Source organism: Euprymna scolopes, chromosome 41 (assembly GCF_053919585.1).
Source record: "Euprymna scolopes isolate OS-2025 chromosome 41, ASM5391958v1, whole genome shotgun sequence".
NCBI lineage: Eukaryota > Metazoa > Mollusca > Cephalopoda > Sepiida > Sepiolidae > Euprymna > Euprymna scolopes.
In genome coordinates this window covers 8,769,855-8,797,495 of record NC_136522.1, presented here as the reverse complement: position 1 = coordinate 8,797,495, position 27,641 = coordinate 8,769,855, and the positions used below count along the sequence as shown (strand labels likewise).

The 27,641-nt window shown below is 35.1% G+C and overlaps 1 protein-coding gene and 1 pseudogene across 1 annotated transcript in view; one reads left to right on the top strand and one right to left on the bottom strand.

Annotated features, from left to right (window-relative positions):
• Positions 1-27,641, top strand: part of LOC145266330 (uncharacterized) — a 766,230-nt gene that overhangs the window by 208,808 nt on the left and 529,781 nt on the right. The gene's annotated exons all lie outside the window — the stretch shown is intronic.
• LOC145266813 (U2 spliceosomal RNA) lies at positions 9,768-9,980 on the bottom strand (annotated as a pseudogene).

Below are 27,641 nucleotides of genomic sequence, written 5' to 3'. Positions count from 1 at the left end.
TACACCTGAAGAAGGTCGGAGGTTATATCGACCGAAACGTTGTGAAAATCACACTCAAGATGAGAACAGTAGTCCGATTAATAATAATACATATAACCAATCCTAATCTAAAAAATTCAGAAACATCTTGTGACTATCTTTCTTACTTTTTTCTTTCTTTTCTTTCTTCTTTTCCCTTTTATATTAATACGTACAACTGTCTTCGTTTATTTCTGTCAGCAGCTTTTCTTCTTTTTTTCTTTCCTTCTTCTTCAATTTACCGTTTTATGGTCCCCCGACAAAAGGAGGGTGGATCTGTAAATTTACCCTTGTCCGTTCGTCCGTTCGTCCGTTCGTCTGTCCACACTTTTCTCAATAACTACTCCTTGAAATTTGTTGAAATTTTGCACAAACATTAAACATAAATATGAATAAAAGTGACACTCCGGTTACCCCCCCCCCGCCCGCCTAGGTGTGCCTTTCGGGTTAAAATGGTTAAAATTGACACTTGTGCTTATTAAAAAGATTGATTTTTTATAAAACTTTCTGAAAAGTTGTAACTAACTGATGTCTATATAATTTTGTTTCTCTATACTTTGCGATTACTCTTGGGTGTGCCCCAGGGGCTATTTTAGGACTAATAAAAACACTTGGGACTATTTTACCATATTTGTCCAAAATTTTCTGTGTATGTATATTTAGCAGTTTTGCGTGGTGCTGAACTCAAATTTAAATATGTTAAGGCCTTGGGGATTTTTGGGACTAAATGGAGGGGGGGGCAAATGATGGACTTAGTCATTTCTTTTTTTTGCATGGTGCAGAACTCAAATTTATATATGTTAAGGCTTAAAACTGCACCGTTTGTTCATTTTCACCAGGATTTGACGTCCCTTGGGGACTTTTGGTGCTAAATGGGAGGGAGGGGGATGCTTAAGTTAGTCACTTTTTTATGCCTCGTTCACTGTGCACTCACGGGGAACTATGCATGCTTAACTTGTTATTATCATTTTCTTTAATACATCAAGTAGTGTTCATATATTTCTATACCGACACCCCCTTTCCTTGTCTTTTCTTCTTTCCTTCATGTCATTCCCGTTTCTCGTTCTTCCATTTATTTTCTTTCAACCAACAAAAAGAAACTAATTTTCTGATTCCTTTCAAGACGAATCCGAAAATGAAATTGATTCAGACGAGCATTCTTCAAGATTTCAATGCTTCTTTTTATATATTTATGTTGAAAGAACCGGTCAACTCTTCAATTCAAAAGAATGAGGATTCTCGCGAGTTCATTATCCAGACTAGCGTCTTTAATATAAACAATCTCCAGAATTTTAAGAGGTTTCATTGGTTGGTCACTGGATCGGTCAGTTAGTTTCGTTAATCTGTAACGCGACTAGTTGAAATAGCATTTTCGTTAATCTGTAACGCGTCTACTTAAAATAGCATTTTTGTTAATCTGTAACGCGTCTAGTTGAAATAGAATTTTCGTTAATCTGTAACGCGTCTAGTTGAAATAGTATTTTTGTTAGTCTGTAACTAAGTTTAAATAGCAGTTTTGTAGTCTGTGACGCATCTGTGTTTTATAATATTTTCATTTTAAATAATAGTTTTGTCAGTTTGTAACGCAGCTAGTTAAAATAATATTTTTGTAAGTCATAGTACGTTTTGTAAGTTATAGTAAAAATAGCATATTTGGTAGTCTATAACTAAGTTAAAATAGTAGTTTTGCAATCTGTAACGTGTCTATTTCTATAATATTTCTGTTTTAAATAATATTTTTGTCGGTATGTAACGTGGCTAGCCACGTTACATACCGACAAAATATTAAAACAACATTTTTGTTAGTTTGTAACGCATCTAGTTGAAATAGCATTTTGTTAGTCTGTAACATGTCTGGTTTAAATAGCATATTCGTAGTTTGTAACGTGTCTATTTCTATAATATTTCTATTTTAAATAGTACTTTTGTCAGTCTGTAAACGGCTAGTTAAAATAGCATTTCTTTAGTCTGTAACGCTTCTGGTTGATTAAGCATTTTTGTCAGTATGTAAGACTTCAGTTTTAAGCAGCATTTCCGTCAGTCTGTAACGCATCGGTATGAAATAGCGTTATCGACAAACTGTAACTCTTATATTGAAATAGCATTTTCTTTCCAGTTTGTAACACGTTCGTTTGAAATAGCATTTTTGTCAGTCTGTAACGCTTCTGTTTGAAATGGCATTTCTGCTACGCTTCAGTCAATGCAGCCGCCAACTTCTTTCAGTGTATCTTACCGAACTCTGGAATATTACGGTCGGACTCGGGAATCTGCACGAAATTGTAGTGGATGTCCACAAGGAATCGTAGCGTAGTGGATGTCCACAAATACACATAGCATATTGGATAACATACTTGCTGCTGCTGCTGCTGATGATGATGATGATGATTTTGATGATGCTAACGCTGACGACGACGACGATGACAATGATGACAACGAAGACGACGACGATGATGATGATAATGGTGATGATGATGATACCGCTACGTTCCTGGTTGTCAGGCATTCCAACGCACAATGTGCCTGCATTTATATCGATGGTCAGAGGTGATCGCGATAGGCCACTAAAGACGCGGAAGATAACCTGCTCCTAACGAACTGGATTCGAACATGGCTCACCCAGGTTATCAGTCCGTGTCGTTAATCACGTGAAGTTTGCCAACATCCCTAAGTGAAAGTGTTTCTGTGGAGCGAACTGTATTCGAACTTGGCTCAACCAGTTTATCAATCCGTGTCGTTAGTCACCTGGCCATTGTCATGTCCGCAATGTTGTTGTTTTTGTTGTTGTTGTTAGTGACGCTTTTCTGGCGATTAAAGGTTCACTTCTTCAGTGCGAGTGACACTTAAATAAAATTGCGAATTACTTAGGACTTCTGCTCGGTCGTGCCTGACGAACGGGAACATGCTACCCGTGTATAAAATAAAAGTTCCGTTCGGAATTCCGCCCAGATTCTCAAGTTCGACAGAAAGATTACCGAGTTTGACAAGATGCACATGAAAAAGGTCGGAGGTTACATCGGTCCAAACGTAGTGTGGATGACATTCAAGATGAGAACAGTAGTCCGGAGAATTCAATTAATACGAATTATTTTCTGTTGTCTATCAATTTTAAGTTTAAAATGCCATATACGTGGTGCCTTCAATAAGTTTCCAGACTTTTTTTTTTATGTACGGGCACTTTTATTGATAGTACACGTACGAATCTTTAGTCCCCTTCAAAATAATCTCCCCCGGCTGCGATCCATTTGTACCGATCTAACAACTTCTGGAAGGTCTTATGGAAGTACTCCTGTGTGAGCGTGTCATTGACCCTCATCACAGCATCTTTCATCTTCTCAAATATCTCATAACGACAACCTCTAAGGTTTTCATTGAGCTTAGGAAATAACCAAAAGTCACAGGAAACAATGTCTGGACTATAAGGAAGGTGATGCTCATACTGTTAAATAGTCTGATTTCCGCATCTTCAGTTCCTCGCGAATAATTGTGTGTGTACAGTTCTCACACTAACATCAAACTGTGCACTTATTGTCTCTATAGACACACGGCGATCTTTATCCATGAAATTCTTTATTTGGCCAATCAACTGTTCTGACTTTCTTACTCCTCCCACATCTCTCATCATCCCTCACAGACTCCCTGCTTTCCTTGAATCTTTTATTCTGTAACTGACGCCCGGTTCATACAAGATGGTCCAAAAGCAATCTGAAGCATTCCATACGTTTCTGTGGCATTTTTTCACGAGTTTAAAACAGAATTTTATTGCATATCGATCTTCTAAAGTGTCCTCACGCCCAGATTGCATTTTTAAAATTCACCAGCTGTGACAATCAGGCTTTAGTTGGGTGTATTCCAAATCTTGCTGTAGCTGTTCGTTTGAACCTAAAATCATAAGAATTGGGCAGTCATCTCAGAAGATGCATTGTAAAAACATACTGCGTTCTCAAGAGTTTACGAGAATTTTAAATGTCTGCACAAAAAAGAAACGTCTGGACACTTTTGAAGAGACATCGTAGTTTTGTTAGTCATGCTACACGTTTAGATAATATTTTTCCTCGCTTAGCACGCACAATGGTGGTTTAGTAAACGACGAATTACGCCAAATTCGTGCAATTATTTTTGGAAGAGTTGCACTCCGTGGACTTGTCTGTTTCAAGTTTGAAATAGGAATTTCGTCGACCTGTCACGATTCGTGAAATCGGGGGCGACAATCGACAGGGACATCAATGTCGGATTTCTCGGGAGACTGCAATCACTTTTAAATGACTGGTTCTCCTCGCTTTAAGGGCGTATCTTCTAATCAGTGATGGGGCGATTCCCATATTTACCCCCGATTCCGATACAATTACCGACTCCGATTCCGACTCTTCATAAATCTCTAAATATTTGTATTATTTAGATTACTCGGACAATTGTTCGCATCTTGAGTGTTATCTGAACAACATTTCGGTCGACGTAACCCCCGACCTTCGCCATGTGTAAAAATCGCCATGTTTTGGCAGGTTAAATCGACCGAAACGTTGTACAGATACAATATCTACCCGATCGTAGCTGGCGGAACGAGAACATGCTACCTCTGTGTATTAAATAAAAGTTTCGTTCGAAATTCCGAACAGATTTTCGAGTTAGAGAGAAAGATTATTTCTTTCAAGACAAATCCGAAATTGAAATTTATTCAGGCGAGAATTCTTCAAGATTGTAATGTTTCTTTTAATACGTTTATATTGCAAGAACCGGCTAAGCATTCCGCTTAAAAGATTGCGGAGTTTGTTGACAATCTGTAGAATCTTAAAAGATTTCGTTTGTTGGTCACTGGATCGGTCGGTTAGTTGAAATAGCATATTTGTTAGTCTGTAACGCATCTAGTTGAAATAGCATTTTGTTAGTCTGTAAATCAACTGGTAGGAATAGTATGTTTGTAGTCTGTAACACGTCTATTTCTATAATATTTCTATTTTAAATAAAAATTGTCAATCGGTAACGCGTCTATTTCTATAATACTTCTATTTTAAATAGAAATTGTTATCCTGTAACGTGTCTTTTCTAAAATATTTTTATTTTAAATAGAAATTGTCAGTCGGTAACGGGGCAGATTAAAATAGCATGTTTGTTAGTCTGTAACGTGTCTAGTTAAAATAGCATTTTGTTAGTTTGTAAATCCTCTGGTAGGAATAGCATATTTGTAGTCTGTAATGCTTCTAGTTCTATAATATTTCTATTTAAACTGAAATTCTCAATTTGTTACGCGGCTGGTTAAAATAGCATTTTGTTAGTCTGTAAATCCTCTGGTAGGAATAGCATGTTTGTAGTCTGTAACGCTTCTAGTTCTATAATATTTCTATTTTAAACTGAAATTCTCAATTTGTTACGCGGCTGGTTAAAATAGCATTTTGTTAGTCTGTAAATCCTCTGGTAGGAATAGCATGTTTGTAGTCTGTAACGCTTCTAGTTCTATAATATTTCTATTTTAAACTGAAATTCTCAATTTGTTACGCGGCTGGTTAAAATAGCATTTTAGTAAATCTGTAACGCTTCAGTTTGAAACAGTATTTCCGTCAGTCTGTAACACTTTAATAGCATCACTGCCAACTATAGAGATGCCGCGATATCAATTACATTATATGTTATAATAAAATCTCATAAAAATCTAATTATGAAGTGCTTGGGTTAGTATATGTAGAACAGTTGGGTTAGCAGGGTCAGTTCACAGAGAAATACCAAGGAAATGTGGAAGGAAGTTATAAAAACAGACTTGAGAGGAACAGAGATAAATAAAGACCTGGGCTGAGATAGGCTAGTTTCGAAGACAATTTCTAAGAGACGTCTAATGCGTGCAAACATTTAAAGCAAACGTTAAACCTATGCTTCCATTCGTCGCTATTTGTTGCTGTTGCTGCTGTTGATGATGACTTTGATGATATTAACGCCGACAACGACGACGATGATGAGTATGATACTAACGACGACGACGACGACGATGATGATGATGATGATGCTAACCATGACAACGGCGATGACGACGATGATGATGATGATGCTGATGATTATGATGATGATACTAATGACCACAACGACGACGACGATGATGATGATGATGATGATACTAACACCGAAAACGACAACGACAACGATGATGATGATGATGATAATGATGCTAACGACGACGACGACGATGACGACGATGATGATGATGATGATTACTGATACCGCCATGTTCCTGGTTGTCAGCCATTCGCAACGCACAATGTGTCCTACATTTATACCGATGGTCAGACGTAATAATAAAGACCTGCTCCTAACGAACTGGATTCGAACTTGGCTCACGCAGGTCATCAGTCCGTGTCGTTAATCACGTGAAGGTTGCCAACATCCCTAAGTCAAATTGTTTCTGTGGAACGAACTGGATTCGAACTTGGCTTACCGAGGTTATCAATCCATGTCGTTAATCAGCTGGCCATTGTCATCTCTGCGTTGTTGTTGTTGTTGTTGTTGTTGTTGCTGCTGCTGCTGCTGATGATGATGATGATGATGACGCCGACGACAAGAACGATGAAGGTACAGAAAAATTTCTTAAAACTAATGTAAGCAGACGCATCATCGGCGTATTAGCTGTGAATAACTTTCTGCATCTACCAAAATTACATTAGACATTTTATGGGACATGCAATATTGCGAAATGGGAAATCTTAGCCTTGAGGGTGAAGAAGATGGTATCATGAATATCCAATCTTTTGTTTATCAAGTTTTATTTCAGTGTCTCATTAGTGCACTGATCGACGAAGTTTTGATAAGATTCTTCTGGCGTGGCCTCAGGCAGAATGAGTCTTAAGGAGACAATAATCCATCTATAATATATATCTCACCTGTTTGTTTAAAAGTATGTATGTATTTATGTATGTATGTGTGTATGTACTTGTGCCTAAAACTTTTGACGGATTTTCACGAAATCGGTAGCGTTTTGAAAATCGACCCTTCGGATGACAAATATCGAAAAATTGGCTAAAAACATTAATTCCTTCACTCTCAACTGGGCACATCAAGGAGGTGTCGCTTTTTTTCGCCGATATCTTTAAAGTCATCCCATCTTTTCGATTGACTAGCCTTAATTTAAACCTTCGCCACTCTGGGTACCCCGGCTAGTATGTATATATAAAAAAGCAAAAATAAGAATAAACAACGAGAAAGAGAAGAAAATGTGATTATTGTTCTGATGACGTAATAATATTATTGTTTGCTCCTCTTAACAGTGTTGAGCTTTTCTTATTTTAATAAGCTTTGCTTCATTAAAGATTTACACTTTCATAACAAAATTATATATATATATATATATATATATATATATATATATATATATATATATATATATGTTATGAGAAAAATAGAAAAAACCGAATGAAATTATTAAAAATCAACGTTTCGTCCTTATTTCAGAGGACATCTTCAGGATAATTGAAATAAAAAATAAACTGTAAGAAAAGAAAAAGTCATAGATCGTGCGAAAAAGACAGTTCTTGAATCCTACCCATGTCGGGAAGGACAAACATATGTGTGCGTATGGGAAGGTTGGGTTGTTCAATGTCTATATATACACTTTTAAAAATGCGTTAAAATAAATATGTACATTTCTTTTTTTTTTTTATTTCAATTATCCTGAAGATGTCCTCTGAAATAAGGACGAAACGTTGATTTTTAATAATTTCATTCGTTTTTTTCTATTTTTCTCATAACATAACGTCAACCACCGCTGGTATTTTTTCATTCCTTATGCATATATATATATATATATATATATATATATATATATATATATATATATATATATATATATATATATATATATATATAAATGAACGTGCATGTGTACCTGTCTGTATGTGTATCCGTGTGTCTGTCTGTGTGTGTACATTTCCCTACGAAATAACTCTGTCAATTTTTCGTCTACAGACTCGAAATTTGATACACAGGGTACTGAGATTTGGGAAAATCGATGTGATCGGTTTTCGGCTAGAAATTTGGCGATTAAGGGGTCAAAGTTCAACGATTTGACATTTGAGAACTCTACCAAACTCCCCCGACAATTTTGGGTCTAAACACTTGAAATTTTAGATATAGGTTCCTTGGACATGGATCTAACTTAGTAACTCGATTTGAGCCCAAAACAATATGTGTTAAGGGGTCATAATAGGGGTCAAAGTTTAAAAAAATTAACAACCAAATTTCTGGCCGTAAACAGATCACATAGATTTTCCCAAATTTCAGTACCCTGTATATCAAATTTCGAGTCTGTAGACTAAAATTGACAGAGTTATTGCGTAGGGAAATGTACACAGGCAGACAGACAGACAGACAGACACGTTCACTTTTGTATATATACTAGCATTTCAGCCAGGCGTTGCCCGGGTGTTTGTATGTGTCTGTTGAGCAAAAGAAAAAAAAGTGGTAATAGGAAGGCAGGCGCGAACCCGTAACGCGAAGGAGGAAAAGAACGGGGGGGGGGGAAACCCGGACGAATAATATATATATATATATATATATATGAGGAAGAATATATATGTGTATATATATCTATATATCTATAAAAGTGAATGTGTCTGTTTGTCTGTGTGTCAGTCTATGTACATTTCCCTACGAAATAACTCTGCCAATTTTTCGTCTACAGACTCGAAATGTGATATACAGGATACTGAGATTTGGAAAAATCCTTGCAATCCGTTTTCGGCTAGAAATTTGGCTGTTAAGGAGTCAAAGTTCAACGATTTGACATTTGAGAACTCTACCAAACTCCTCCGACAATTTGGGGTCTAAACACTTGAAATTTTAGATAGAGGTTCCTTGGACATGGGTCTTACTTAATAACTGTATTTGAGTCCAAAACAATAAATGTTAAGGGGTCATAATAGGGGTCAAAGTTTAAAAAAATTGATTTTTTTGCTTAACATACACCTCCAAACACACGGGCAACGCCGTGTGTAAATACTAGTATATATATACACACACACACACACACACAGACACACACACACACACACACACGCATATATATATATATATATATATATATATATATATATATATATATAGTAGAAATGGTAATTAATAAAAACTGAAGAACGTGCTCAATACTGTTGTAGAGCAAATATGCGTTTTATTTTTTATTACCGTATCTTTCTGTTACATTATTGTTTCAACTACCCGGCGGTTTTTTTTGGCCGTCTGTAGCTTCCTCAGACTTTTACAGAAATGTTCGTTATGATGGGATGGAAGAGTGAATGATGTCAGGGGAGGGGTGCGAGAAGAGCGTAAAAAAGAGGAAGGAAACAGGGGGAAAGGTGTGTACGTGCTCATGTGTGCTCGCGCGCCGCTAGCTAACCCTCTCCAAACAATTAACAACAAATAAAAACCAAATAAATAAACCGAATCATAGCCCCCCTCCCGCCTCCGAACCTAAGCGAACACTCAACAGGTCAAGACATACTTATCAAGAAATCATATCGCCAACGAGACGCGAAAAACTTTAACATTAAGACTCGAATTTTAAAGTAACCCTGTCCTCCTACCCCCTCATATCCCCCTAACCCATCCATGTACCTATTTACTATGCCTCCCCACGGGACAGAGTTAGACACCAGGGTCGTTTTTTAACGTGGAGAAAAGGTACAAAAATAAAAATTGTCTCAATCGTGAAGGATTTCTCCTCCACTGAAAGAGAACGAGAAATGGAAGTGCAGCATCTGAAGAACAGATGGTGTTTATTTGCTCCCCCACTGAGCAAATTAGGCACAAGGCCGTTTTTAATGTGAGGTAAAAACCAGCTCCCCTAAAAGGGGTCACTCTGGTTACCAAAAATAATAATTGTCCCAGTATAGAGGGTTTCCCCTCCATTGACTGGTACAAATTATCTTAAGTGCAGTATCTGAAGAACAGATACTACACTTTGATCTTGGCCAAAAGGCCAAGGATAACATTAATAACCCACCCATGTATCCTATACGCTCAGCCACACCAGAAATGAACTTCCCAGACTCCCCCCACATGTTCCTTAAACTCCAAAACTAAAACATTACCGACATACAAGCACCCTCCCACCTTTCCCCCTTGTTCGCTTCCTCTTTTTTCCGCTCTTCTCGCACCCCCCCCCCCGATATCATTCACCCTTCCATAATGAACATTTCTGTAAAAACGTATGATAACAAAAATACCAAAACATTAATTCCATATTAAATATTACAGTGTAGACTAATGATACATAATATGCGCTTATATCTACAAATTTTCATTCCATATCGATGTAAAAAATACAATAAAATAAATTATAAAACTAAGGGAAAATTAAGATATTTGAAAATTATTTAGCTGACAATGAAAAGTAATTTCTTTACACCCTGCCTTAGTCACCTACAAGGTTTTGAAGCCGATTTAGAACTCTATCAAGGCAGGATAGAGCGCACCGACCAGCTTCTGTCCAGACGTGTCAACAATATTCCGTTTAATGGCGTACTTGACTCTTATACAGATGGAGGATTGCATCGGCAGTGAGATAACTACTGGAGCGGAAGAATGAAATTGAACGGAGCTCGTCTTCCTTTCCATAAACTTCGCTGGAGAACTTTTCAAAACTACAACATCTGATCATCACGTTGATGTTGTTAATATTTACATTCAGACTTATATAGGCACCGCCAAAACTGGGGGGGGGGGCAGGTCAGTACTTTTTGACGGACCGTCTTTTTAAAAATCTACCAAAAATCAGGTAATTATCCGATCAATACGAAATTTTCAGCGATTATTAGGAGAAGAATGAACTTTATAACAGTTACTTATTTTTCATAAACGATATTTATATATATATTTTTTTTTGCTTACAAAACCCCCCCTTGTTTTGAAGTGGGAACAAATATGCTTAAAATAATCATCTGAGACTGAAATCAACATATTGTGTTGTAAGGGACAGAATTATAGATTCAAAAAAAAAAAAAAAAAAAAAAATTGTTTGCATACCTTATTTAGACGTCTGAATATCAGAACTTCGATTGTGTTTAATTATCCCGCTTTTGAGTTTTGAAGTGTGAAATTCGGTGAATATGTTAAGTAAAATAATTAATTTAAGTTAAGCAAAACAAAAAAAATTTTTTTTTAATATTTATACGAAAAAAGCTATTTTAAAATTTTTGATAAATAAATTAACAATTTTTTTTTAGCGAGCCGAATAATGCATGACCATTATTAAACAGGGCATGCTTTGAATAATCGATACCAAAAAAAAAAAATTCGATAAATATTGTGCCCTTTGTGTTAAAAATAGCATCTTTTTTTTCGATCCCGTTTGAAAACGTTTGCCGCCTTTGACTATGGTGGACCAAACGCGCTGAAATAATTTTTTTTATTCTGCTTTAAATTGCCCCCCCCCCATTTTGGGGAGTCTGGCCCCCACACACATACACATTAAAAACCAAACGCATACAAATGGTCACCCATCTGGTACTGGCCAGCCTCAGCTTAATAATACATTGAAATTTTCGTCACTGAAAAATAAGTTTTTTTTGGCATGTTTGGTCTTCCATAGTTTGCTTTTTATCAGACGAAAACGTAAACAGAGTCGATCTGAACTCTACGTCAACGCGAATATCTGGTTACCTATATGAATAAGTGGAATTATTTGAAATTCAGGTACTTATATTATAATATTTTTGCATATTCTCTTAGAAAATCATCCTAAATCTTAGTTAGACAATAAATAAATTAATTAATTATTTCAAAAACCCTTTTTTTTTAAATATTTAAGTACGTTTTTTGTGCAAGACAAAAAATGTCAATTGTTAACTTTTTGGGAAAATTTAACATTTAAAATTGAATTAAAAATAGTAGAAAAAGTTTTACATTATTCTGTTTTCTATATGATAAAATTCAGGGTTTTATCTTTCTGGAAAAAAAAAGTTACTCAGAAATAATGGATTTTAATAAATGTAATTTCGTTTTAAAAAACAACAACAACTTGATTTTGCGGCCATTTTTGGCGGTGCCTAGACTTATACTTTCCAGAGCATTGCTTCTTTTAATTAATCTTTAGTCACCTGTGTGTTCCGAACATTGTTAATCCCATGGGGGTTTTATACACCCCAATACAAAAATGTTTATAGTGTTATTATTTTGTAAAATATAGTTAACTATGTTGGTTTTTTGGTATATCACTTGTATCTTATTAATATTAATATAAAATAATACAATACAATAAATTATAAAACTGAATAAAAATAAAGATATTACATTAGCTAAACTCATAGTTACAAGACTGAAAGAATAATAAATTGTTAATAAAATAATAATCCCATCAAAACTCATGATAAAAAATACCAAAACATATGAATTCCATATTAAATATTAGAGAGTAGCCCAATAATACATAATATGCGCCTTTATCTACAATTTTCGTTCCCACTGGAAAAATACAAAAAATATATAAATCATAAAATCACACCTACGTTAGTCAACTGGGGTGACTAAACACTCCAAAAGGACAAAGCGACGTCTACCTTTAAGGTTAATTGAGATACAACTACGCTATATCACTGAGTCAGGAGAGTACTGGGAAGGGAGGACAAGTAATAAGTTTCAAACTAGGAATTATGAGCACTTAAACAAAATTGGGATCACAAAACACCGTATGTATTTTTATGTAGCAGATATCTGTTACATAAAAATTATTACACTTAACTTTCATGCTACATATTGTTGGATAATGTTTTGGTTTTGCTGTTTAGCTTTTACGGCATGTCAACACTCTGCGGGTTAGGGTTGCCTGAAAAGATCGGATCCGGGCAAAACCAGATTTAAATTGTTGTGACGTCAAATCTGCATTTCGATCGAAGAATCAAGATCAGTAAACAGTGAGAGAAATATTTATCGCTGGATTGAAATTACTAAAAGTACAAAAAACATCACAAAATAGAAAAAAGAACGACAAAATAAGTGAACAACGGCATTTTAAATGGGAATTTAAGTCAAAGCAAAGACAATGAGAGATAGAGAGAATAGAGAGAAGACAGCGGCACACTTCTGCCGTCGTCCGACCGACCAACTTCACCAATCTGACCCGAACTCTCTCGTATGTCATATTTTTTTTTTTTTTTTTTTTTTACAAAGGCATCACCACATTATCAAGGCCCAGATGCCACTCAAGGATAAGGGTTAAAGAGTGTACAGTAGAAATTGGTCAATATAGTAATCATTAGTAATGAAAATTTGGTAAATTTAATAACTTATATGGAACGGCTCATCAAGAACTTATTTACTTTAGACTTGAACACATCCATATTGTAGTCCGCCGGAAAGCAGGAAAACGGAAGACAATTCCACAGGCGTGCAGTTCTAAGAAAGAAGCTTTGTTCATTGAATCTACATTTAGGTTTAGGCACAGATAAAGAGTGGGGGAAATGATTGATAGTGTTTACAGCTAGACGAGTGTTTCTTGTGAAAGTTTGGCGAGGGAGGACCATAGATTGAAGCTCAGTTGAACACTTTCCATGAAAATAACGATACATCAGAGACAAACTCGCAACATCTCTTCTGTGAGATAGAGGTTGCAAGGAGGAGAAAAGGACATCTCCCACGAGGCCACGAAGTCTATTTTGAACTCTATCAAGGCAGGCCAAGTCCTTTCTAGCAGCTCCTGCCCAGATGTGGCAACAGTACTCCATCCTTGGACGTACCTGGCTCTTATATAGGTAGAGAATAGCATCAGCAGTGAGATATTTACTGGATCGATAGAAAGATCCCACCATTTTTCCAGCGGCCTTGGCAACAGATTTGATATACGTGTTCCATTTAAGATCAGGAGTAATGGTCAAGCCCAGAAGCTTGTCAAAACTTGAGGCCTCCTGAAGACGAGAGCCATTCATTTCAATTGATGACAAATGTGGATTAGAATGTTGATGATGTAAAGAGAGAAGCTTGGTTTTAGATGCATTAAAAGTAACCAGCCACTCCTTTCCCCATTGTACTACGTGCTCAAGATCAGAGGAGAGAGAATTGGAGAGAACTTGGTCGTTTACTGTCTTAGATGTGGTACCATAAATGGTAGTGTCGTCAGCATAAATGTCTACAAATGACGTAAGGATATGATTTGGAAGATCATTAATGTAGATCAGGAAAAGAGTTGGGCCCAGGATGGATCCCTGAGGGACACCGGCATTAATACTGTGAGCTTCTGATTTTTGCCCCTCAACTACTACTCTTATGAACCTATCAGAAAGAAACGATTTAATAATTGAGAAGACTTTTCCAGCTATACCATAGCTAGCGATCTTATGAAGTAAACCTTTATGCCATACCCTATCAAAGGCTTTAGATATGTCAAGAGTAATTGCCCTAGAAAGATTGCCACCGTCGAGAGATTTGCTAATCCTATGCGATATAACTGTAAGGACATCTGCTGTAGATCTAGCAGAACGGAAACCATATTGAGTGTCACTAAGAAGGTTATTTTTGTTGAGATGTTTGATTACTTCTGTATTTAACACAGATTCTAGCAACTTACTCATGACGCACAGGAGAATTATTGGCCTGTACTGAGAGTCATATTATCACTGTAATGTAAATAAAACTTTGTTGATTTATTTATTACAAAAACAAAAAAAAAACAGACAAACAAAAAAACAAGGTCATGCGAGTGTATATATTTGGTACACATTTTGTAAAAGTGTAAACCATAAACTATACAAGCAACAATATGCAACATTATTTAATCGGCCATTTTGTTAAAAAATAGGGTATGTCTAAGAAGGTCAAAATAAATGAACAGTAATTCCAACCAACTGAATTTTGAATATCAATGTATTATAAGTCGAAACAAAGACAATAAGAGAGAGAGAGAGAGAGAGAGAAAGAGAGAGAGAGAGAGAGAGAGGGGGAGAGATAAGTCAGTGACACACTTCTGCCATCGTCCGACCGCCCAAACTGTAAAAGTATTTATCTAAGTAATCTGGTTAATGTAGTGTCAGAATATATCTGGTTATTACGATTTATCTCCAATATTCTTATAGGAGTTTGTGATATATTTCCATTGTATGGACGCCCGGTGCGAACGGAAACCCCACTATGCCATCTTTAGACACCTTGAATCCTAGCCAGAAGATCAAGAAGGTATATTTTACTTTTATGTACGGCCCAAAAGCGACATAATTTTTTTAATTTATTTTTATTTTTTCCATATTGCGTCTTCGATGATCGGGAGATCCTATTTATTAAAAAGGGAAGATAGAAGGTGATAATGTATTATGAACATTAATTTAGCGGTCCTGGATATGACCTTAAACTATATCCGATGGTGAGGCCCCAGCTTGCGGGCTTTGGGGAGTGTGGAGCCACCCCTTAATTGTCATTGCTCCCAGGTCCACTCTGACCCAGAGTGGAAGTATCTGTTAGTACAGGTCCACTCTGATCCATATATTCGATATAAAAAGTTTTTCTTCAAAATCACTAGATTCGGCAAAAAGGGTTGATAGGCCGTAAAACAAAAACAACCAACGACCATTAATTTAGCGTATCTATATACGAAGAATTTAATGTTCGTACTGTGTTATCACTAGGGCTATGACAACAGCATATTCTTATCATTGTTTTTACTCTCGCGTATATATCTGACACAGTTAGACAGTTAATCAATCGAGAACCGTATAACTTTATATAAAAGCATATAATATATCAGCGGATGCACACTCGAGAGTCCCCGCAACAAAAAAAATATGCTGTTGTCATAACCCTTGTTATCACCTTCTGTTTTCCTTTTTAATAAATAGGATCCCCCGATCGAATAATTTATAATATGAAAACTGTTACAAACGTACGTAGTACGATAAAGGTACTGCGGTACTAATATACAGATATTTTGTTTTACGGCATATCAACTCTTTTCGAGTTAATTCCGAATTTTGGTAATTTTGGTTAAAGTTTTCATACTACAAGCTTTTTATATCTTCAAGCTTCTTTGTTGTTTTTTTTTTTACAAGGGAATCACCACACATCAAGGCCCAGAGGCCACTTGAGGATAAGGGTTAAGAGTGTACATTTGTCAAAAGGACAATATAGTAATCGTTAGAAGTATAACTTTGGTAAATTGGATTATTTAAGGGGAACGGCTCATCAAGAACTTGTTTACATTGGACTTGAAGACGGCCATATTGTAGTAAACTGGAAAGCAGGGAAACGGAAAAGAGTTCCACAGGCGTGTAGTTCTAAGAAAGAAGCTTTGTTCATGGAATCTACGTTTATGTTTAGGCACAGATAAAGAGTGGGGGAAATTATTGATAGTGGTTTCAGATAGACGAGTGTTTTTCGTATTTATTCATGGTGTTGGGTTAGATTTTTCTGTAGAGGAAACTTTTCTGTTTAACTTTGCAGGATATAATTAAGTTTTGCAAATGATATTGATATAGAAAAAACCGGGGAATTGACATTGCATATCTATTATAATAATGCACTAAGATAATTTTATGTTCCTGCATACGGTATCACCTATCACACGTATTTAAAAAAAAGAGATTGCCCGATTTCGGTTAATCTGATTCCTCCAAGGTAAACACAAACTCTTACTTTAAATTAAAGCAAAAATAATTTATAAAACTCAATATACCTGTCTATCCGTCTGTCCATCTCTATACTTTCAAACTCTATCTCTTCCGAAACTAAAAGTCGCAGAGCGGCGCTTGGGGCCTCAGATGATTAAACTTTTTATGAACCGTTCTTTTATTGGTCTTTAGCCGGTTAAAATAGTTGTTAAGGGATTAAAACGGGGTCAAAATCGAAAAAAATCGTTATACATTTTCTACGTACATCTTAGTTTATTTTTAATCAGCTCATATACGTGTCGCGTTGGTGCAGTGGTAACGCCACCAACTTTGAATGCTACAGATTTGATTTCGGTTTCGATTCTAGCTGACGGCACCCAAATATAATCGAACAGTAAAAAGAATTCTACACACTGATATCCATGCAAATCAATGTTTGCTCAGAAACTGCACGAGCGCGGCTGGGAAGATCGTGAAAAAGTGGGAGATATATTTTTTAAATTACATTTTCACCCCAAACAAGACACATCGCCACTTTGATGTAGGGGGTTGCTATCAGGGACATAAGCTACAGGGGATACTATGTAGGGAGTTGGGCAGCAAGATGTCGGTTCACGTTACAATTGAATTTCTGCATGTCAGTACAGTTGGGGAAGCAGGACCCCGGAAGAGAATTCCAAAGTCTAGCGGTTCTGGGGAAAAAACTACTGGAGTAGAAAGCTCTCTTACATCTAAAGATCTCTACTGTGAAGGAGTGGGATTTAGCTGCTTGTCGGGTCTGTCGGGGGCATTTCTGTTGCACCCTGTATTTATATTTACTTTCGAAGTATTTATTTAAGATAGAAAATTACAGAAAATAGAGGGGTAAGGGGAGGAGAGGAAGGGATGGAGAAAGAGAAAAAAGATAGACAGACAGACAGACAGACAAATGGGCAATTTACGCTAGTAAACGTACCCACACTGTGTGCACTGCATCGCTTTGGGGACAGCACCAAGACACGGCTTTTTTGCTTCAGGTCTCGCTATCTAAGAGATAGAGGGATATTGGCTGGAAGATATGTGGTTTCATCAACTTTGACATGGAGTCACCCTTGACCTTTAAGATGACATAAAAACATTTTACTTAGAACACGGCTCTTATTATGAAACGTATAGAATGAAAAAAAATATTTTTTAACACAGCTGACATAAAACAGATAAAAGGACACAACCACGGGATTTCCACAGGTCACGCTAGCGTTTTATGATAATACTAGCATGAATGACTGGTGTTGTCCGGGTGTTTGGAGGTGTGTGTTGAGCAAAAAAAAAAAAAATGGTATTAGGCAGGCTCGAACCCGTACCGCAAAGGACGAAAAGAAAGTGAAAAAAAAAGCGATGCGTAAGCTTTTGTGCCCATCGCCAAACTGAAAGTGACATAGGTTTAAATTAAGGCTAGACAATCGAAAAAAGGCAATAACTTTCGAAAATATTGGCGATAAAGCGACCCCTCCCTGTAGAAAAGTTCCTAGTTGAGAGTGGAGGAATTAATGTTTTGGGCCAATTTTTCGATATTTGTCGTCCGAAGGGCCAAGCTTCAAAACAATACCGATTTCGTGAAAATCTGTGGCCTCTGTCGAAAGTTTTAGGCAGACATACAAACTTGCCTCTTTTGTTAGGGGGGGGTAACGGGGGGGGGGGGTTCGCTCCATGAAAAACTGACTTTGTATCTAACATTACCATCGTAGGAAGGCAAGTAATTTTTTTCAACATGTGGTAAACATCGCTTCTGTTTTTTTATGTTTGCTGAAAAATAAACGCAATAAACTTCGCTGAGGCGTTAACACATGCTGCACATCTAAAAATGCTGGATCACGCTGACAATTAAATGTAATAATAAATGTTGAAAAAGTTAGTAAAAATAAGTAAAATCATGAATGATGGCTCTTTGTTAAAGTATACAATAGTTAACAGTCCAGAAATTATAAACAATAATAAAACTTACAACTACCTTATACCAAACGCAGTAAAATTCATGTATCTTTTATACGGTCTTACGTTCTTTTTATTTCATTTCTTTTAGCTGTTTAACAGCAAATAACTGTTTGTTTGTCGCTTAATCATTGGAGACGCCATTATTGAAAAATTGTATTAAAAATCTATGACTACCACTAACTCTAAATTTGCGATTGCAACTCGAACTTAGGGTTAGTGGTAGAATAAGTCATTTGTTTACAACTTTTCCAGAATTAAGCCTCCCCACCCGTTAAGCAATAATTGGCCATTTGTTTATTTGTTTAAATTCAGTGTGTAAAAACCACTTTGAACAACATAGTTATAAGTAGAAAAAAATAGTTTTAGCCAGTTAAAAGTATACTGCGTTTGGTATAAGTTTTTTTTTTATTGTTGTTGTGTTTTTTATAATTGTCGATTGTTAGCTTTTTTACAAAAACACTATTAATAAATTCCCATACTCTTTATCTGTGCCTTAACCTAACTGTAGATTCCATGAACAGAGTTTCTTTCTTAGAACGGCACGCCCCTGGAACTGTATTCCGTTTTCCTGGTTTCCAGCGCTGAATACAATATAGCCGTCTTCAAGTCCAATGCAAACAAGTTCTTTATGAGCCATTCCACGTAAATTAACAACTTTACCGAATCTCCTCTACTAACGATTACTATGATTCTGGTACTGTACACTCTTTAACCCTTATCCTTGAGTGGACTCCAGGTCTGGATATGTGGTGAGTCCTTTGTAAAAAAACACACACACATACACACCCACACAAAGTGATTTCTATATAATAGTAAAGATTGGATTTGATACGAGAACTTCTTAAGAGGACACTGTTGCCCAGCATAAGCGCTGCTCTTTCTATATTATTCATTCTTTACGATTTTTGTTTGTTTATTATTACATTTATTAAACGGTGAATGTATAGCCTTTCAGGTTCAACTAATTAACCTTTGATACAGCAAGGGTTCAGCTCATCGCTATGAATATTCGCCAACGTTATAAACAATACAGCGTGCAAAAATAACCATCATTCCACACGACACGTTTCTGTCATACCAAGTCAGTGCCGTGATGATGTTTAAATTATTTGAATTATTCAGACTACTAGTCTCAGTAATCTATATATTAATGCGATAGTGTGTGTTATTTTGTGTCACGCTTACATCCGGGTCGTTTAATTATTATGTACTTCCATTTCCTGTAATAAATAATTTTACCAAGAATTCTTCATAAGTTTTGGTTTTAGTTTAGATTAAAGCTGATGGTACTCAAGTCATCTATTTTTTATAAACTAGCAGTTCAACCCAGCTTTGCTCGGGCCCTATGCACTGTTCATAACTTTAACTCATGTCCAGGTTACCTACATCAAAATTTCAAGTGTTAAACAAATTGAGGGATGAGTTTGGTAGTGTCTACAAAAGTCTACTCTTTCAATTTTGACCTCTTGGCATCCAAATTTTCACCCTAAAGCTAATTACAAAGCTTGCTGCATGTCTGAATACACTTTATGTAAAATTTCAAATGTTTAGGCCAAAAATTGGCTGAGAGGTCAAATATTTTAAAACTTTGACCCCAATTTTTACCCCTTATTATTCATTGTTTTGGGCTCAAATCAAGTTAAAAAATTTGACCTATGTTCAAGGAACCTACATCTAAAATTCCAAGTGCTTAGACCCAAAATTGGCGGAGTAGTTTGGTAAAGTTTTCAAAGGTAAAATTTATTAACTCCTCAGCCAATTTTTGGTCTAAACATTTGAAATTTTACATAAATTGCATATAGACATGAACAGTACATAATGCACGAGCAAAGCTGGCTGTACTGCTAGTATACATACATACGCACACACACGCACACACACGCACACACACATATATGTATATATATATGATTATAAATAATGTTTCTATAATATATATATATATATATATATATATATATATATATATATATATATAGCTTATGCTTGGATTCGTCAGGCATAAGCCTGACGAATCCTAGCGTGGATGAAACGCGGAATATTCTGTGTAGCTTAATTGCCATATATATTTTTATAACTTACTACCTAGCTCTACCTATGTATTGAGCACTGTTTAAGTAAATACTTAAAGTTTACGCATAAAATAATACTTTCGTATATTAATTTATGTGATTTAATAAAGTATATATATATATATATATATATATATATATATATATATATATAGAGAGAGAGAGAGAGAGAGAGTGAGGGAGAGAGAAATAAAAAGGAACAAACCATATTATGTGTTCATCAACGTTTCGTCTTTATTTCGAGGCTTCCTCTGAAATAAAGACGAAACGTTGATGAACACATAATACGGTTTGTTCCTTTTTATTTCTCTATTTTGTCGGAATACTATTTCCATTATTTTCATCATATATATATATTCATGTTCTGAGACGCGATTATTCGATCGTAAATATATAGAAAAATAGAACGTGTTTCTTGAGAATTAATTAGACGCACAAAATGGCGTAAAGAGTAAATAAAAGGTAATAGAAAATATTTATAAAAAATGATAAAAAGAGAAAATAAAAGTTTTGTTTCTGAAATCGATGTCTCACTCAATCGGTAGGGAATTGCCGGTGACAGAAAATGATAATCACAACTAACAAAATCATTTGAAGAATCCTTTCAAGCGTGCAATGGATATATATATATATATATATATATATATAGCAATATTGTATATCAATTCAAATGCTAGTGCGATGCTGGTCATGTTGGGCGAACATCCTTGCATCTTTTGACTCGTATAAACCAGCATGTTCCATCGAAGATCAGACAAGGGAGGATGGGGTCTGGTAGTCTCCCTCCTTCTGCAGCCTTGGACTCTGCTATTGGCCAGCATTTGGTTGACAACTCGTGCTGTGCCGATGGATATAAAATTGAATGCTTCGAGGTGCTACACAGAGCGGACTCCAGAAACCATTTAAAGATTTTGGAGTCTGTCTCTATTGCGGTGCGGAAACATTTTTTGTGCCGGCAGAAAGAAACATCTAACGCATTGTTTTTCTTTGGGGAACTGTGAATCTTTTCTCCCGTTTTTTCCCTCGTTGTGCCATTATTTTAATCGTTTTTTAAACGTTAATAAACTTTATTTTAGTGTCCCCGTACTTTTGGCACATTCAATAGTTCCCCATCAGAACTCTTTACTTTCGACATAGTATTATTATTTTTACGCTATCGATTTTCTCCTGATGAGATGATAGCTGAAAGAGCTCTCGAGAGACTTCTGCCCATTATATTTTATATATATATATATATATATATATATATATATATATATATATATATATATATATATATATACTAGCATTTCAGCCCGGCGTTGCCCGGGGGTTTGGAGTTGTATGCTGAGCAAAAAACAAACAAACAAACAACTTTTTAAACTTTGGCCCCAATTATGACCCCTTAAAATTTATTATTTTGGGCTCAAATGGAGTTATTAAGTTAAATCCATGTCCAAGATATGAGATGTAGAGACATTGTGTATGTGAAGACATTTTAAAACACATGATATATAAGACAATTTCACTTTACCTTTTGGTAGAATTACAACACAATGACAATTTCACTTTACCTTTTGGTAGAATTACAACACAAAGACGACGCTTATAAAAACACATGATGATACGTTTATTTCTTCTTCGACCGGTCGGTGGTTTTCTTGGTCAGGAACTCTATTTTACGTTTTATGTTTCAAAGGTGACTGTCTCGCTTCCAGACGTTCGACTGTCCATCTCTGGACTCCAGACTGTCCTCTGTCCTCCTCAGACTCTCTCGCTTAACTCTCAAGTTTCTAACTATATCGAGAACGTCCCATTTTCCATGACATCATACACATGTTAAAACATGTGTTTTCTTTCACGTGTTCTGGAAATGCGTATCCAAAACTTTTTCCTTTGTTTACAAAAGGAATTTTAATCTATATTTCCAGTAACCTATATTTCCAATATGTTAAAAACATGTTTATTAAATTATCCTATAGTTGCATCCCTCAATTCAATTTCATAACAGAATTGACAAATGCACATTCCTTTTCTTCAAACTATTTTATCTCTAAGCTAAACAATGGTTTGTTTTTACATTCCATTTTCTAATTCTCTCCCGCAATCTATTTCTAAACCTAAATTAGGAGGTTCGAATTTAGTCTATTCTATTTCATTTTCATTTTAACTAAATCTCTCTATTTTTATACTTACATGAAAAGGGGACAGCCCTTATCATGTAACATCCCTTCCTCTCATTCCCCCCCCCCAAAAAAAATGCACGCATTTTTAAATTTTAGTACATTTCTTTTTCTATATAACCACTTGGCTAAGAAAGATCAGACACCATAAAACATAACCGAAACTTTTTTTTTTTAGACCAGACTCTCTATCTGATCTCCCAGGCATATCCCTTTTGGGTGTAGGTTAGTACCTCCTATAACTCACGTCAGCTGCTTCTTCCAGCCACCCTTATACCGTAAACTAAGGTCTCATTTTACCTCTTTACGAAATCGACGAATCTTTGTCCAATTGTGTCCTTGATCCTTTCTTCCGTATGGTTCTTCTATTAATTTGAGCTTTGTTCTCGTTTTGTAACTTATCTTATCTTTTTCGTTTTTGGGACAATCTTAAAGCTCATTTATCTTTGTGGTTGGCTTCCAACGTTTAAGATATACCTTTCATCAACTGATTCGCTCGGATTTCCTTGCCTGGACTCTCAGAACCTGTCGAAGATCCAGAAAATATCAGCCTTAACTAACTAACACCTTTTGCGCCCAATACCTTAATCGCGCACTAAGTTCTATCTAATAGCCGGATCCAAACACAGATGGGCAGGACACGTAGCCAAACAACATGACAACAGATTCTCCATCAGGGCAACGGAATTGACACCTCGTGAACATAAGAGTTCAAAGGGAAGACCGAGAACGAGATGGAGGGACGACCTGATACAACACACGGGTCCCAAATGGCAGCAAATAGCTCGGGACTGAGATAGATGGCTAAAGTCCAGGACGAGGTTCCTCATTGAGTGATAAAACCTGTATTGATTGATTGATTGATTGACTGGTAGAAGAGGTATGAACAAATTTAACGCAACTATCGCTACATTATCAAACTATGTTTAATCAGCCATCTTGCATATAAAATAAATTTAATTTTAATAGTTTAAAATAAATTTAACTTCACAAAAAGCTACACCCATTTTATATAAAAATACTATAAAATATATAAATTCTTTTTACTATAAAAGATTTTTGACTTAACGTATGTAATTTTTACTATAAGCTATATAAACATATGTACAAACTATACATTTTTGTACTATAAGCCATATAATAATTTGAGCTCTTGGATATGACCTTAAACTATATCCGATGATGAGGCCCCAGCTTGCGGGCTTTGGGGAGTGTGGAGCCACCATTTAATTGCCATTGCTCCCAGGTCCACTCTAACCCAGAGTGGTAGTACCTGTTATGGTCCCAACTATGGGTTAAATAGAAACCAGCTTGAGAAAAACAAAACAAAACAAAATAAAAAAACAAATATATTCTTTAAAGAAATATTCTTCAAAATCACTGGATTCGGCATTAAATAACCTGAAAAGGGTTGATATGCCGTAAAGCAAACAATCAACCAACATATAATAATTACTGCAAGCCATATAATAATTACTGCAAGCCATATAATAATTACTATAAACTATATAAACATATTGTTTGTGAGTTGTGTAAGCCAAATAATGACGATAATTTGCAATTGGAAACATCGGAATGTGCACGACAAATTTGGTATCTCGAGACGAAGATGAATCGCAGACATCCTGGGAATATTTCATACTTGTCTAAGTTGGCATCATTCCGCAAGCATTGTATTTCCTTTGAGAATGGTCGATATTTCCTGGACGGAGCTAACCTTAACGTTCATCTCGCAGACTTGGCAGAATGCGTAATGAGCGATCTCGTTCTTGAAATGGGGCCAATTTGACGGTTAAGCGAAATTCCTGGGTCACCGGACGCTGAACGGAAAACGGCGATAGATACAAAACGCTGACAAATCTGGCAAACGACCCAATTACTGAGTGGAAAATCGCCGAAGGTAATCCTTAAAATAGAATCATTATCCAATCATTGTTTTAGTTAAGTCTTTTAGTTATCGGATTCATTATCGCAGTTATTCTTGAATTGCCATCGACCTCATCCCTGCATACAGCAATCTTGTAAGCCGATTTCTTTTGAACTTTGAAATCATCTTATTCAAAGCGCATTTATTTTTATTCTATTTCCATTTTCATCCTATTTTTTTTTTATTGCTTTGGTGTGAAAATAAATCACACACACACACACACATACATATATATATATATATATATATATATATATATATATATATATAGATAGATAGATAGATAGATAAGTACATATATGCGAAGGTTGTTCCAAAAGAACGCTTCCTATTTTTTAAAACTCAAAACGTTGAAGAGCTTCAAAGACGGAGGCGGCGCCATTAAAACGTGGAGCGACCAGTTGTGCTCCGGTATATATCTCTGGATATAAAAGTGTTGAAAGCCGATTTCCTTTTATTCTTATCACATTTCCTATTTTGTTGGTAGGAAAATAATCCTCATCTCTCTATCTATCCCCCCTCTCTCTCTTTCTCTCTTTCTCTCTCTCAATCTCTCTCTACTCTTTCTCTCTCTCTCTCTCTCTCTCTCTCTATATATATATATATATATATATATATATATATATATATATATATATATATATATGTATATATATTTGGTTGTTCCAAAGGTAGAGCCCCATATTTTTTAAAAACACAAAACGTTAAAGAGCTACGAAGACGGAAGCAGAACCATTAAAACGAGAAATGACCTGTTATGTGCCGGAATCTATCCCTGGATATAAACGCATTGCAAGCCAATTTACTTTGAACTTGAAAATCATTTAATCAAAGTCACTTTATTTTCATCATATTTTCTATTTGGTGGGAAAATATTCCTTATCTATCTATCTATCTATCTATCTATCTATCTATCTATCTATCTAGCTAGCTAGCTAGCTGGCTAGCTATCCCTCTCTCTATATATACTGATTATCCTATCTCTCACGCATTCTATCTATCTATGTATCTATCTATGTATGTATGTATGTATGTATCTATCTATCTATCTATCTATCTATGTATCTATCTAGCTAGCTATTTATCCTCTTTCTCATTCTCTCTCTTTCTCTCTCTCTCTCTCTCTCTCTCTCTCTATATATATATATATATATATATATATATGTATATATATAAAGAGAGAGAGAGAGAGAGAGAGAAAGCGAGAGAGAGAGTAAAAATGTTAAAAAGATAAAGTGTAATGTTACATAGGAACGTTATTACATTATCAAGCCAATAAGAGTTACAGAAAGAGGAATTAGATAAAAAGCCCCTCTATAAACCATGACATTTCAAAGCTTAATTTTTCTCGTCAGAAGAGGAGAAAAAGCCGGTATTATACAAACAGTAGGAAAATAATCCTCATCTCTCTCTCTCTTTCTCTCTCGCTTTCTCTCTCTCTCTCTCTGTCTATATGTTATATCCAACAATAGACCTAACGGAAAATAATCACAACAAGCAAGAGGTAATATATATTGGTTCCACATCTGGCCTAATAAAACATAGAATTTCAACGCACAAACATTCTTTTAAAAATAACTCTCTGTCAAACCAAACTACTCTATCCAACTATATTTGGCAACTAAAAAACAGCAATATTTCTTTCAACTTAAAATGACAAATAATTGAGACTTGCAAATCATATAAACCAGGAGATAAATTTTGTGCACTATGTACAAAAGAGACCCTAAAAATTTTAAAATATGAAGATATAAAAAGTACAACCAAACTATTAAATTCAAGACAGGAGTTTCTGACATATAGTCATAAACGTTGGTTTAAATTTAATAAATATAAACCACCTTAAATCATTAAAAATTACTTATTAGTAAAAATAGACTACAATTATTATTATTTATTTTTTTATTTTATTTTATTTTATTTTTTTTTTAATAAATTAAGTTAGACTAATTACCTCCCTTACACGCGTCAAATTAATAATAAATAAAGTAAAAAAAACATGACAATTATCTCCCCTTAAAACTTGTAATAAAAATATTCTCTCTATATATTAATCGTAGCGTCTTTAAATCAAAAATACGCTAACGGAAACAATTTATTGCACGAGCGTCCCCCTTTTTAAAATTCATCATTCAATAAGATAAAAAGCTATAGCAAACATCTAAATGACTACTTTAACCACAGTTCCTGATTTCAAAAAAAGAAAAATTAAAAGTTAAATATCTCTATATATTTTTAAAGCAAATTTATTATGTAAATTCAAAAAATATATATTTTTCTCTACTTATTTCTATCTCTAACCCATATTAATTTTCTTATAAATTTTAAATCCAGACCTTTTATTTCAATTTTTCAGATTCATCTGCCTTACTTTTAATGCTAGGTTTATTTATGGTGTCTTTTAAATTCAATAAAAACCCTCCTAAATTTGCTGATGAGGAGACCTTGCTTACCAAAAAACTATATATAATTATTCTACATAACTTGATGTATACCACAATAAAAAGCATTGTTTTCCGAAACGATCGTACAGATAATTGATTTCGTTGTTGTTCCTTCTTATGAAACGGATTTTTAATTTAATTAAAATTTGATTTTTAAATTTTAAATTATAAATCACATTACTTAATATTGAATTAGCTCTAGGACATTTAACTATCGAGCTTATTATATATCTAAATTACAACGAGCACTTTCTATTTCCTGTATTTTAATTAAACTAGTAATTTCACTGTTACATTAAAATACACTCAGCTCTTTAGACTATTGTTCTAATCTCCTTTAAATTATATATATATATATATATATATATATATATATATATATATATATATATATATATATATATATAGTGAAATCAAAGGAGATGCAAAGTTTACGTTATGTAAGCAATGGTAAATTTCAATCTAATATAAATACCAAGTATTTA